This window comes from Anas acuta, chromosome 1 (assembly GCF_963932015.1).
Source record: "Anas acuta chromosome 1, bAnaAcu1.1, whole genome shotgun sequence".
Lineage (NCBI taxonomy): Eukaryota > Metazoa > Chordata > Aves > Anseriformes > Anatidae > Anas > Anas acuta.
Genome location: NC_088979.1, coordinates 74687146 through 74701534, shown reverse-complemented (window position 1 = coordinate 74701534; position 14389 = coordinate 74687146).

Sequence of the window (14389 nt, the reverse complement as noted above, 5' to 3'; positions counted from 1 at the left end):
GCCTAGAGAGGACAGAAAAAGAATTAATAGACTTGAGTTACAGCCAGGAAGATTTAAGATAGAAATTAAGTAAAATTTTCTAATGACATGGATCATGACACACTGGAATAGATTGCCGGAAGAGCTTTTGGAGTTTAGGTCATTGGAAGTCTCTAAGGACAGGTTAGGTAAACATCTATCAAAGTTGACAGGTACAGTTGATTCTGCCTGCAGGGGAAGAATAAAGTAGATGACCTTCTGAGGTCTCTTCAAGCCTTATTTGTCTCTGATTCTGTGATAGGTAGCAGTTTAGTCTACAGGTACACTCATGACTTCAATAGGGGTATTTATAGAATAAAGTACTCTTCAAAAATACATTTGCAAACATGTCATTTTTCTGCAAGTAAATACATAAAAGGAGTAGAGTTCCTGGCTGGAAATTGCACCTGCCTTTTTTTTTTTTTTTTTTTTTTTTCTGATCAAAATAACTACATAGTAAATGGATTCTGTCAAGACTGTGGGTAGCAGTTGGGCTTAAACTTTTAAGATTTCCATGGGAGGCCACATTGCCTTCCTCAGCATTTTAAGTAAAACACTGAAACCTATTTAAATGTCTACCTTCCAAATACTCTTAAAGGATATGATTTCTGTAATATATGCAATTGCTGGGCCTGTAAGAATAAAATAATTCTTGGATCATCTCAAACATCAGGCAATAAAATATAGGCCCCATTATATTTGGGGCTGCATACATTCTCAAAATATATAAATAAAATGGAATTCCATCACCAGTGTTGACTGGAGATACCTCTAAAAGTTATTAGGTGTAAAAGAGATACCCGGAGCTCATTTGTCAGGGAGTGGCATCTAGAGCATTTACCATGCAAAATTGTTATTGAAAGATTTTACTACCAGGTTTTAATTATCATTTTAAAATAACAAACAAATAAAACACTGTAAATCTAACCCATTTAAGAAACTTACTCTTCAATTTGGCATTTTCCTGGGTCTCTTCTCCAGAACTCAGGAGATTTTTACAGAACTGATTGCTTTAGTGCTGGGCACTCGATTGACATTCCAGAGATGGCATATCTTTGCCTAACTATTTATCTACCCCACACTTCATCTATACAGTTACAATGAGGAATTCAGTGTGAATAATCTGCACAAATATCTGCTGTTACATACATTTGCATATCCACACCTGTGATTTCCTTTGGAGTCAGTGGAGAGAAACAACCAGTGAGAATGTCATTCGGGTGACTGATTTCTGATCATCTCCTTCAGCATGAGGTGCTTTGTGCTCTGAAAGTACTTATTTATTTCCAGTGTCTATGAACAGAACAAAAAATGAAGACTGAAAAGTGGACATTTATATTAAACAGTTAAGTAAATGAATGTCCTTTGTTCTAAAACAGATTTTCACATTGTATCTAACCACTTCATAGTCTTTTGCATACTTCGTCACACAGCTTCTGTGGAATAGGAAAAGCAGTTGGAATAGGAAGAGCAGTACTTCTAATTATGATGGTGTTAAGCATTCAAGAATTACATAAATGGTCTGGTGAAACACGGATGGCAAATCTGCAATAATACAGATCTTCAGAATGAGCACAAGCTTGCAAGTATCCATATGGTAAAATAATTGTTTCTGATTTGGAAAGGAATAAATTATCTTCCAAGACTAAAATACATATACACTTATATATGTGTATTCATACTTACATGATGTACATAACTAGTCTGGAATGAAGTTGTAGAAACTAATGCCTCAAATGTGTATTAAGTCCTTGAAATGGAGAGATGGGTGAAAAGTGGTAATAAATACAAATAAATAAAATAACTTTTCCACAGTGTACAAAAAACATGCAATGAAGAATCTCTAATAGACTAGGAGTGCCTTATGAAATATAGTAAAGCCCTAGCTTTTTTTCCAGCTCCCAAAATATCATCTCCAAAAATGTGTGTGCATACATGTACTGCCAGCTATTATATTAAATTCATTATCCTTATATTGGGAATAAATCTCACATGGATTAATATATCCTGCTTCTCTATACACAAAATGTTCAAACATCAGGTAACATTATCTTGGGAATTCTGATTGTCTAATGTGTATTATGTATTCTGAGCAAGGTGAAAATGTCTTTCAAGATGTGAAGAAGTACAAATCAGAAATATTCTTGAATGTTTTGAATAATCTAGAAAATGTTGCTGGTAGGCTTTGGAGAGCAACTTGTTACTTGAGCAGATAGTGATAGGACAAGGGGGTTTTAAACTAAAAGAAGGGAGATTTAGATTATATATTAGGAGGAAATTCTTCAATCACAGGGTAGTGAGGCACTGGAACAGGTTGCCCAGAGAAGTGATGGATGCCACATCCCTGGAGGTGTTCAAGGCCAGGCTGGATTGAACTTTGAGCAGCCTGATGTAGTGAGAGGTGTCCCTGCCTAGAGCAGGGGACGTGGAACTGGATGGTCTTTAAGGTCCCTTCCAACACAAGCCAGTCTGTGATTCTATGACTCTAAGAAGGTTCTCAAAAATTCTACTTACAGTTGACAAAGCTGATTTTAAACTACGCAGCAGAGGAACAAGCAGATCAGGGATGATGCGTCAGCATCCCTGAGGGCAGACAATGGTAATGACATGAAGTGGCTACAATGCACAGCTTTTCATAATGATATGTGTGAAGCAATACATCCATTAGCAGTAATATTTGGTTCACACTATAAAACCTTACCCAGTAATTACAGGGGGAAAAGTGACTTTATGCAAATACTAATTCATTTTTCCAACAAAACTAAAGACAGAGCACCAAGGAAAACTGAATTTAGCTTCCTCATGGTGGTAGTGCTGGAGACAAATCTAGGCTCCAGCACAGGCTGGAACAGGTAATTATCAAGGGGCAGATGGTGTTTCTTTGATGTGGTACTTAAATGCATTACAGCCCCAAATTTTTATTTGCATATAATAATGCATATATGCATTTTATAGAATTATATAATATATATATAATAATATATATCACATATATTATATATATGAATATATCTATTATATATAATAGAATAGATATAGATATAATACATACCTATGTATATATTTATATTTATACATAAGTATATATATATAAATATACATTATATATAATTAGATCATTATATTATATTATAATATATATTATAATATAATATATATTACATAATATAATGCTATAATTAATATGGTGTGATATATTATATAAAATGAAAATATATAATAATATAATATATATTATATATGTGCATATATAAAAATATATAAATAATGCATATACGAACATTTTTTATAATTATAATTTTTTATACATACATTCTCAGTGGGCTGTCTGAAGAAAACCATATTCTCCAGATAAAATTTGTGAAGAAGGATTCACAGAGGAAGAAACTTGTTCTTTTCTTTATGGAAATAAGAAGCTTACAGAAGAATATTGTTCTCCATAAAAGTAATCATTTAAGACTAAATATATAGTCTTTCCTTGAGCAGACCTTCTTTTGGTTATCTGGGCCAAAATCCAAATAATTAAATTTGTAAGTTCTTTTTTTCGTTCTTTCTTTTTTTTTTTTTTTCTGAAGATAAAATGGAACTTCAAAATGTCTGTACTATGCTTAATATCTACTTCTTGTTGATAAATACTATGTTAAGTGTAAAATGGCAGAATCAATATTGTTTCAGAAAAATTTACCAGTAAATATGAGGATTGCAACAAACAAGACAGGTGATTTTTATTTTTATTTTTATTTTTCTGCAGAGTCTTCCTATAATAGAGACTTTTAAACAGATTTGCAGATAGCAACATTATTTCATTTTAAGTGTAAATTTTCTGCACAGGGATTCTTAGCTCTATGGTATTTTATAGATGTCAGATTAGGTGGCAAGTGGAGGCCCTGCAGCAGGTAACTCCACACAGGCCACATGTCTGGTCCACAGGAAGACAGAGACCCAGTGGTTGGTGTTCTGCATCATCAGCTATTTTGAAAATTGATGCATGGTTTTTAGAGCTACAGTGACAACGTCTTGCATTTCATCATCACCTCAACCTTTCTGTTATGAGATTAGTCATCATCTAGTAATTCTTTTTTTTCATTATTATTATTTTTTTTTTATGTAGTTCTGGTTAAAGATACTATTTGTTTATGTATTTAAATACCTTTTGCAAGGCTTTACATTATTATTCTCTTCCATCACCAAGTAAATTCAAACTCCTTTTTTTTTTTTCTTATTACTATTTTCTCTTTTTATAGCCACCACAGTTTTCAAGGTGGTTTTACTCTGAAAGTCCTGGCATGTTGCTTTCAACTTTTTCCTAGCTTTGTCTGCAAATTCCAGATACAGTTTTCTCTTTTGGATTAATGTTCATGGCTTTTGTACATTTAAGATCTTAAACTCTCAATCTAGTCATTGTCTCTGATTGGTTCTCATAATCTGTGAAAGTTTTTCCTTTCAAAATCCAAATATTTTCTTACGGACAATCTTTTATTTATCCTGCTTTTTCATTTAAACAGGATCAGCTAGGGATCATTAGATTCAAGGTTGTTTTCTGAAGAAGGCTAAAATTATAATGCAACACCTAAATTAACACCCTGGAAATAAATTATGCCTATTTTACATGTGCATCATGTTAAGGTAAATACCTTAATACCTTATTTATGTGATCAAATTTTGCTTAATTTTTCAATTGTACTCCTCCCCCAGGCAGTGCACAAAAACCATGAAGATGAAGCTGTCTTCTTTTGGAAACATATTTACCCCACTTTTGAAAGAGTTGAATCCTCCTCCTGAATCTTTACACATAAGTGTCAGAAACACTGTGTTCCAAGACATTTGGCTTTTGCTTCCCAGATTCAGTCATAGCAGTATACATGTATATCTTTGTCACATCAGGATTGAATCATCATGGTTTCAGCAGCAAGCAACATGCAAACTGCAACTAGTTAAATACCTCCAGTTTGATGCAGCTAATAGCATGAAAACATCATTCCAATATTTGACAAAGAAGACCTGTCTCAAGTCTTCTTCAGGTCTTCTTCAAAGAAGAAGCATCTCAGTCAAAACTCAAACTTGACAGGCAGTCTTGGGATATCATACAACTCAGGTTGTATTTAGGACATTATCCATACAGTTTCTTTTATCTCAAAATGCAAGTATATTCCAAGCACTCTGAATGTGACTCTTGAGGACTTATTCACAAAACAGCAAGATCTTTCAGCAATTGCATAGCTTTTTTATCTGTTCATTTCCAAGAAGATTTTGGAGATGGAAAGACTTAGACAATATAGAATAACATGTTATGGGTGCACATGTAATGATTATAACAATCTAATTTAATTTCTTTAAAACAAAATTCTTTCCTCAGAATGAAGAAGAAAAGCACTCTCTTTTGTAGTCTGATACTACCATCCAGTTTCATATTTAGTAGGTTTATTTTGAAATAACTAGGTGAATAAGGTTGTCATAATTTGCTCAATTCTGCAAAAAGAATCTTTCCTTCCTTTTCAAAGGAAACAGAGAGGTGAAGTCTTCTAAACTGTTATATGGCACTTTATCACAATGTCATTTGCAACTAGGAAATGACCTTGTGTCTTCAAAGTCGTGAAATTTTATTTTAAGAGGGTGAACAATCTCACCCTGGTGATGACAAGAAGATAAGGAAAGAAGACAAAATCCATAATTTAGCAATGAATTAAAGAGATCTCAAAAAATATAATGTTCATGAAGTTCAAGGAGTTTGCTGCTGTTTAAACACATAGATTGAATTCAGTTTTGTTATTTTGTCAGGAATGCCCCAGGCTAGGAGTACTGAAGTGAAAAAGAAGACTCGGTGTCATTTCTAATAAATAGAAAATGTTAACTTCCTCTAGCTGTAAGAATTATGTACTTTTTTGTTGTTGTTGCTGTTTTTTTATCCTTCTTTGCAGAACAAGAGTATTTTGCAGTATTTTCTCATTATTTTATTTGCAATGATCATAAAATACTGTCCTCTAAGAAAGCCACAATCTGCATTTTTTTTCATAGTTGCCATGACAGCCACAGAATTTTTATAGGGTTAAAAGATTTTACAAGTACATATATATATATATATTAAAGTCATCATAGCAATACCAGACAAGTATTATTAAACATAGCTAATCATTATACAATCATGAAAGCTATAAAAATGACATAAGGTCAAGAAAAATTGTACCTCTGGTCAAGAGCATGACAAAGTGGAAATTTGCCATGGCAATAAAAAACATTAAAACTCTGATTATTTTGGAAAGTGGGAGATTGGGGAGAGTTTTAGGGCAGAGAGCAGAAGGGAGTGGGGAGAAGTATTTTGGGACAGATTGAACAGATTTGATACAAATGAGAAAAAGTGAAGAAACAACAGCTCAACATTAAGATCAGCTTAATATCAATTTAGACTCTCGACTAAATTAGAGAATTTTAAGGAGTAGTACAAAAAGCAAGCATTCTCTGAGGATCTGCATCTTGTCTTAGATCACCAAGATATCAGAGACATGCACCTTTTTTACCTTTTTTTTTTTTTCTTTTTCTTTTTCTAATTATATAAGCTATTAAGAAACTTTTAATAAGACTGAGGACAGAATTTTTAAATTCTTGGCACTCTAATTAACATTGAAAATGCTACATTTCAAAAAAAGATTTCATTCTGCTTTGAAAACTAAACCACACTTTTAAACAGCCTCCTGCAAAATATTGAAAATATATCATGTTGAGGTGATTTCTACTTAGCTAAAATAAACATGAACTGTAATTTTTTTATTTTTTTTATTTTTTGCCCCTAATCTGGTGGAATTTATTGTATGTTTTATTCTTATAATTATTAACTAGTTCATGGCATATCAGCAGCAACATATTCATATATCACACTACTACTGGCATGTGACAGCATGAAAAAATACTGAAATATTTCAATATTCTTAAAATCAATACCCAGAGCTGACTTTGGCACATTTGGAACATTGCTCTTCTCCTGTATTGAAAGGCTTCTTTAGAAACAAAAACAGGAGATGCTTTGACATAAGTATAAAACATTTGTCACTTCTTTTTTCAAAGCATTCTTTACCTGAGATAATTTTAATTAAAATATTTTAAAAACATTTCCATTCTACATTAAAAATATGTTTTGCAATGATCAACATTTAGATGAAAGAATTCTGATCAGATTAGTTTCTTCTAGTGTTGACTGTAAATAATTATTTGGGTCTCCTGTCTGTGTATGGTATGATATCAACTGTGCACAAAAAAGTTAAGCATATTATGGGAAAGCCACTACACTGTACCACTGTTTCACTCAGCTGCTAAACTCTGGCTTCTTCAAGCTCCAAAATAATGTCAGTTTTTGTGAAAACAAGCAAACAAACAAACAAAAACAACAAAACCCACATTTTTTTCTCTTACGTGGGAAAACCAATATCATAACTGCATGACCTCATATTGGGCAAGTTGTCCAACTTCATCTGCACAGTGACATTTGTGAAGACAAATCAAACAAATAACTGCATTGCTTAACACACATAGTTCATCATTAGCATTGGAGGTAAAGAAAATGAATTCTGCTTACTAATGCTGGTTATGAATAAGTCCACATTTCCAAAGTCTCATTTCTCTTGCCTAGATAATTCATGATTAATTAATCTTTTACCCATGTAAGGCCATTATGGTTGGGTTGGCTGGACAATTTAATGGCAAAAAGCTAGCTGGATGGACAGGGTCAAAGAGTGGTGGTTAGTGGGTAGCACTCTACCTGGATGCCAGTGAGAAGTGGATCTTTCAGGGCCCTTCAATGGGATCCCAAGCTTGACATCTTCAACAGTGACCTGAAGGACATAATCGAGTGTACTGTTGAGGTGTTTGGTAATGATGCCAAACTGGAGAGAACAGTTAATATGATGGAGGGCAGGGCTGCCAGCCAAGGGAGGCAGGAGGAATGGACCAACAGGAGCCGCATGAACTACAAGAACAAATGCCAAATCCTGCACCTGAAAAGGAGGAACCTCAGGTACCAATAAACGTGGAAGACTGATGGACTGCCACAGCTCACCTCAGTATTTATTTATTTATTTTTATTTGCAGATATGGGAAGGCAGTACTGACATCCAAAGCTGTCTTTACAGGTTAGTCATATCCTCTTAAGCTTTGATATTGGAGGGAGTGATGTAACTGCCACCAGCCTCTGCTCTTCAGAGTAGTACAAGGAACAGCCCCATTCTGAAATATGTTGCCAAGTAAACAGAGGCAAACAAAGCCACTTACCTGGGGTCATTCATTACTCTTATGAGTTTCTACATGTACCTGTCTGCACATACAAAGGTACAGGTATGTACATACCCATTTTTAGTACGCTTAATGAAAGATATGGGATAAAAGCAAACATATTACTATGGATTTTCATTCTATTCATTTCAAAATTAATTAACCTTGAAAAGAGAACTGTGAACAAAAATGAATTATTTTGTATTTTAGATCCCAACATTTGCAGCACAGAGCAGGAAAATCCATAAAAACAAATTTTCAGGTTCAGCTTCTTCTTAATTGTTGTCATTTTTCATTCTATCACTTTTGGTGTTATTTTAGGTTGAAGGACACAATGCACAAACAACAAACACTTGAGTATATCAAAAGGTTTAAGATCAATTCAAGGAAAAACAGAATGTTTAAAACAGAATACACCATGCCTTACCTTTAACTATTTTTTATTAAAAAAAAAAAAAGTATCTGTAGACATTGCATAGGAATATTAAGACTACATGGTTGTTAGCCGGACATATTTATAAAGTATCATTTTACTATGTTGTAGTTCTGTCATCCTGAATATCCTGTTTTCTGAAATATGTTGCAAATGAATCTTAAAGGACATATACTATTGAAAATATGCAGTTGTGAATTCAGAAGAAATTATGTGTGCTATGTAACAGGCTGGACAGTTGTTTAAGATTGAGGCTAATTAAAGAAAATGACAATTGTGTCACACATTGCTTTCAGACTCTGCACATTTGTTGGCTCCTTGTACAGCCTAGTTCAACAGGACTTTCACCTTGATTAGTCTGTCTCTCCTTGGCAAAAGCAACAAAGGCAAGTATGGCAGCAGATTAAGTTAATGAATTAAAACATGAAAATACTTTTCATACACATATACAAAGAAATCTGACATTGTCTTCTGAGAAGATTACAAATCTGATTGGCAAAGACCATGTTGAAAAACTAGCATTTGGCTTACTTTTATGTGACTTTCTAACTAAAATTTGACATTTTGCAATAATCAATGTAAAACATATTTGTATTAATCAGACTGGGGAAAAAAAAAAAAAGGGTATTGATAACAAGTCTCCAACATTAATTGTAAAGGGGAAAACTTCACAGAAATTCATGGGATTGGTGCTGTCCTTGACTCTATATTGTTCATTTTAATTGGTAACCTAGAAATGAAAAATAAAACTGTTTCTGAGGAAGTATGCATATGACATGATTATTGACTCAAGTGGTAAATAATACATAGAAAATTCCGAGTCACTCAGTAATCTGGATTCATTTTTAAACATCATACATTTTAATGCTGCCATATGCAAGGTTGTACATCCAGAAACATAGAAAGTAGGTCACACAAGACACAAAAAATGTTTCTTGGAAAGCTTGTCTCTATGAAAGCCTTTGGGGTTTGGTGAGTAACCAACTGAACATGAGCTCACATTGTAATACAGTGACTGAGACTGATGTAGCTCTTAACAATGTAAGGTGAAAACTAATAAAACAGACGATAGATATATATTATATCTGTATGTTATTATTGACACCTTTACTATAATATCATGTTCACACCTCAAGGTTAGAAAGGTTTTGGAAAAACAAACAAACAAATAAAAAATAAAAACAAGAAACAACTGCAGAAATTGCCTTGGATTTGCAAAACCTGCAATACGGCAAAACATGACAAAGAAACCTGTCTGGTTAATTTATAAAAGAAGTTAATTGTGGTCTGCAAAGTAACCTCCCCTTGTATCCCAGATATATCTTCAGATGGATCTCAGTCTATCTTCAGATGGATTTCAACATGAAAGGCAGTCTTCATTTATCCAAAAGGTGGCAAAAAGTTCAATGTCTAAACATTAATAAAAACTGCAGTCAGGCTAGAAATAAGGTGTACTTTTTTAAAGTAGGACAACCACACACACACACACAGACAATAATAATCAAAACTAAAACAAATGAACAAAAAAGCTTTCACCAAAGATATTTTGATTTCCACACTATTTTCTGTCCTGATATAAAGACTGGATACCTTTTTATAAACATACTCTATTTTAAACAGTAGATAAGTACAGGATATACAAAACACAAGACAAAGACTTATGGTCTGTTTGTAATAAAAACTCAGACCAAATGACCTGAGTGAAAGAGGTAGCAGGGAACGTGTCAGTAAGATATACTTTCATTGGAGAACCTATTTTTGCAAACTAGTTGAAGACACAGATTTGGAGTGAGGCCTTGGCTTTGCTCTATTCTATATGACCCTGAAAAAGATGAGAGTCCCTGGGAGGAAATAAGTATGTTCATTGAGCTAATAGCATTGTTTGACTCCGACCTTTCTTTCTGGGGGTCTCAAGTTCAATGTGTGCACAATTTGTCTCTTGTTTTGTCTCCTTTCTTTAGCATTGCGGACCAAATCTCAATCAGGAGTATCATTCAGGAGTATCATATCATCTTTGATTCTGAGGCCTTGATCTCCATATCTTGAAAATCAAAGCTTGTTTAAATCTGTATTCTTTGGTACAATGTCTCTCCTGCTCAGTCCCTCTTATTCGTTCATACAGCTGAACTCTTATCTACCACCATTTTCCATTCTAAATACTGTGACTTCTTTTCTTTTCTTTATAATTGGTGTTAGCATTTATTTTTCATCCCATTCCTACATTTTTAAATAAGGACTTTCATGCTTTCTGTTACTTTTATTCCTGTGTTTGAGAAGAGTGCCCAGTGAATATCTCTCAAGCTATCTCACCACTTTCCTCCAGATGCTTCCTCAGAACTCATTGTGCCTGTGTTTCCTGCGTCCATGTGATGAGGCCTACCACATCGTTCAAAATCACCTGTTTTCCTGCATTTTAACAGCAACCTTTGGACAAGCATCTGTTGACTTATGCTTTAGACACGGTGACATTTTTGAACAGTGAAACATTACTTTGTCCTGCCTTCCACTATGACCGCTAACTCCACTGCTAATATTCCAACTACCTACCATGGATTTTCCTCATACAAGATAAAACAGTGACAAAGAAAATTGATTTGTTCCTGTCAGAAAGTATTATTATAAGGACTACAGTTCTTCACCTACAAATGAAGAGTATCAGCTATAGAGATTTCTGGAATTTGCTTTCAGGACTTTTGTATAGTTAGGACTATACAAAATCATTTTCCTCAAAAGATGTTTCAGAAAGTCTTAACTTCAGGGATCCCATGTGTGACTTCCACGGGCAAGAAATGCACCTTTGAGAACCCAGAGTTGGGCATGGTAACTCTCAAGAGTTACTATGTTGCCCTTAGCACAGGAACCAAGATGTATTTGGTCCTCAAAGGAATGTGCAAATTCATATGAAAGTCTGTTTCATCCTCTCAGTCACAGGCATCAAGATTTCACAGCAGACACAACTTCTGGCACAAATTCATTCTGCTTTTAATATCACTTCTGGCTTCCATCGTTTCACTTGCAGAAAGAAACAATTTTGTGGAAGCATCTTTCAAAATGACTTCATTGTCCATGGTAAATGCTTTCAGCTTCCCTTGAGCATCAGTAAACTGCAGCAGACACAGTCTGTATTCAAACCTCAGACAGCAAATTAAAGACCACTACCTAGCACAGCTCTTGCTACTGCAATTTCTTTGGTGAGCTGCTGCTAGCAGGAAATTATGAACAAGAAATCACAAGTGGTTCAGCCATCTCCCACAGCTTTACAAATCTATAAGTAATGTTAATATAGATTAAAAACTATATCTAATATTACGTCTAAATTACTGTATATCTTACATATATTACCTTCTTTATGTATGTCCTGAATACTGGTGAACTGAATATGCAGCAGACATGTAACAGTCTCTTTAATCTCTGCCCACGAATTCACTAAAAAAACCAAAGACTACTGCTCTTTAAAAAGCCAATATAGTTCAAATATAAGTCATACTGCTGAATTAAAGAAGTGTTTCAGAGAAAGCCCCTGTGGAATTCAGTGGAGATTATGGCAAGCAATTTGTTTTCAAGGTAAATATTTAAGGTAATGATTTTCCTTTTTTTTTTTTTTTTTTAATTTGGGAAATGCTCTTGGAAATAAATGTATTTGTTTAAATTATTGTTCAAATGTTGTACCTGAACTTATAATCACTTTTTAAATAACATAATTAAAGCCAAAGATAATTGAGTAAGAATGACACTTTAAGGCCATTTAGTAGAATAAATTAAATCCTTGTGTTAAAATAGAGTAGTTTATTAAATATATATATATTTTTAAACATTAACATTATCTCCTTTCTTTGTTTATGTGCAATTATATAATAGTGTTGCTAATTACTTTATGGTAAGAAATAATTACTTAAGGTTACTTAAGTTTAATTTAAAATCGATTAAAACCAACTCATTAAACAGAAATAAATCAGCACAACGCCCAGTAGCTCTCACTTCGCAAAACCAGTATGTGGCGCTGTCTCCTGTGAAAAAAACAGCCCCGAGTTTCGGGAAAGCTGGTCTCCAAAACCGCTTGTGTGTACATTGTCAGGTATGTCACATTGGTTTGAAGAACAGATAGGATAATAAAACCTGAAATTTTTTAAATAAGATCAATGCTATATATTTGAAATGATTCGAAATACTAAAAGATTCTCATACTAAAAGATTATTTATTTTCATTTATCAACAAACAAACAAACAAAAAACGGAGCAAGCAAGCAAGCAAGCAACAACAACAACAAACAGACAAATTGTAAGAATGTATATACTACATCTATTTCTGTGGTTTTGGCTACTATTTTAATAAGGAAAAAGGTAGGTATGTTTATATATAAGTAAATAACAGTTGGCAATTGAATCACAATAACTTGTGATTCAGAAAACAAAAATAAATCCAAGAATAGCTGCAAGAAGTGTGTTCTGAGAAGTTCACTAAAAAGAATCTTGTCTGTTTTGAAAGATTGCCACGGTATTATCTGGGACTTCTGAAAGATCCAAAGACATTTGACCAATTAGATGATTCCATTATGCTTAAAGATTTGTGCATCTCATTTATTTCCAAATGGATGTATTTTAGAACGAAATTACTAAGCTCTCTAATATGACTCTATTTACAAAGGTATGTGTCTTACCTTTCAATCTGTTGGATATTTAGCCTGTAGTGGGTTTTGATTACCCACAAAATTCTTGAGCTGGGGAGCCTGTTTCTTAATCTCCATGTAAGGGAACAGGACCTGTGTGAATTCTGTTTTACTGGAACTGAACAGCCGGTCTTTTGTGTGCTAACTGAGTTGGCCCTTGCTTAAAAGGAATTCACAGACTACACTGATGATCTCTGTAACCGTGACCTTTCAAACACAAGCAACTGAGTAAACTGTGTATTCATGAACTTTTTAATTTTTAAGGGCTCTGTGCCCTTTGCTACCAGACTTTATAAAACAAAGGAAACAGGATTCATACCCTTTTACTCAGAGCTGGGGATTATAATATGCAACATAAATTGCATTAGCACTAACACTGGGGTTATATCTATACAACCATCTGCCCTCTCTAGATTTGTAGTCTGATTTATAGATGGTAACATATTTTTTTTTAAGGCAGTTCTTATTATCTGCTAAAATATGGCAAAACTTGAAAGCATTTGGTGTACCTGTAAACACTATGAATCAGTGAAGCAATTTTCTTTTCCTGACTCCATGCAAAAGGTTGCAAAAGATTCAGCTAAGGCTTAATAAAACCTATTCGAAAATTAGTCAGTTAGAAACTGATTTTCTGAACTTAATATTGAGGCCTGAATGGCCTCATAACTGTTTGTCACAGTATTGCTGGGATTGTGCTTTTACTTCTGTGCTGTTATATATGTGGTTCCTTATTGTTTTTCAACACAGAGATGCCAAAGTAGGTTAAGATCATCAACTGCTGTCAGCAGAACCCTAACCCGTTTTCTAGCAGCAAGAAATCTGTCTGGATTGGGATCAGTATTTCCAGGCCACCTACTACTCCTGCTCATTGAAAGCCATAGGTGATCGGTCCATTTCCAAAGATGAGGAATACTTCTGGAGCTGGAGCTGAGACGGTCTCCCTTGGCACATTTCCAGAATAGCCTGCTCAGAACGTTTACACAGTGCAAGCAGCGGGGCAACTTCTATGCCA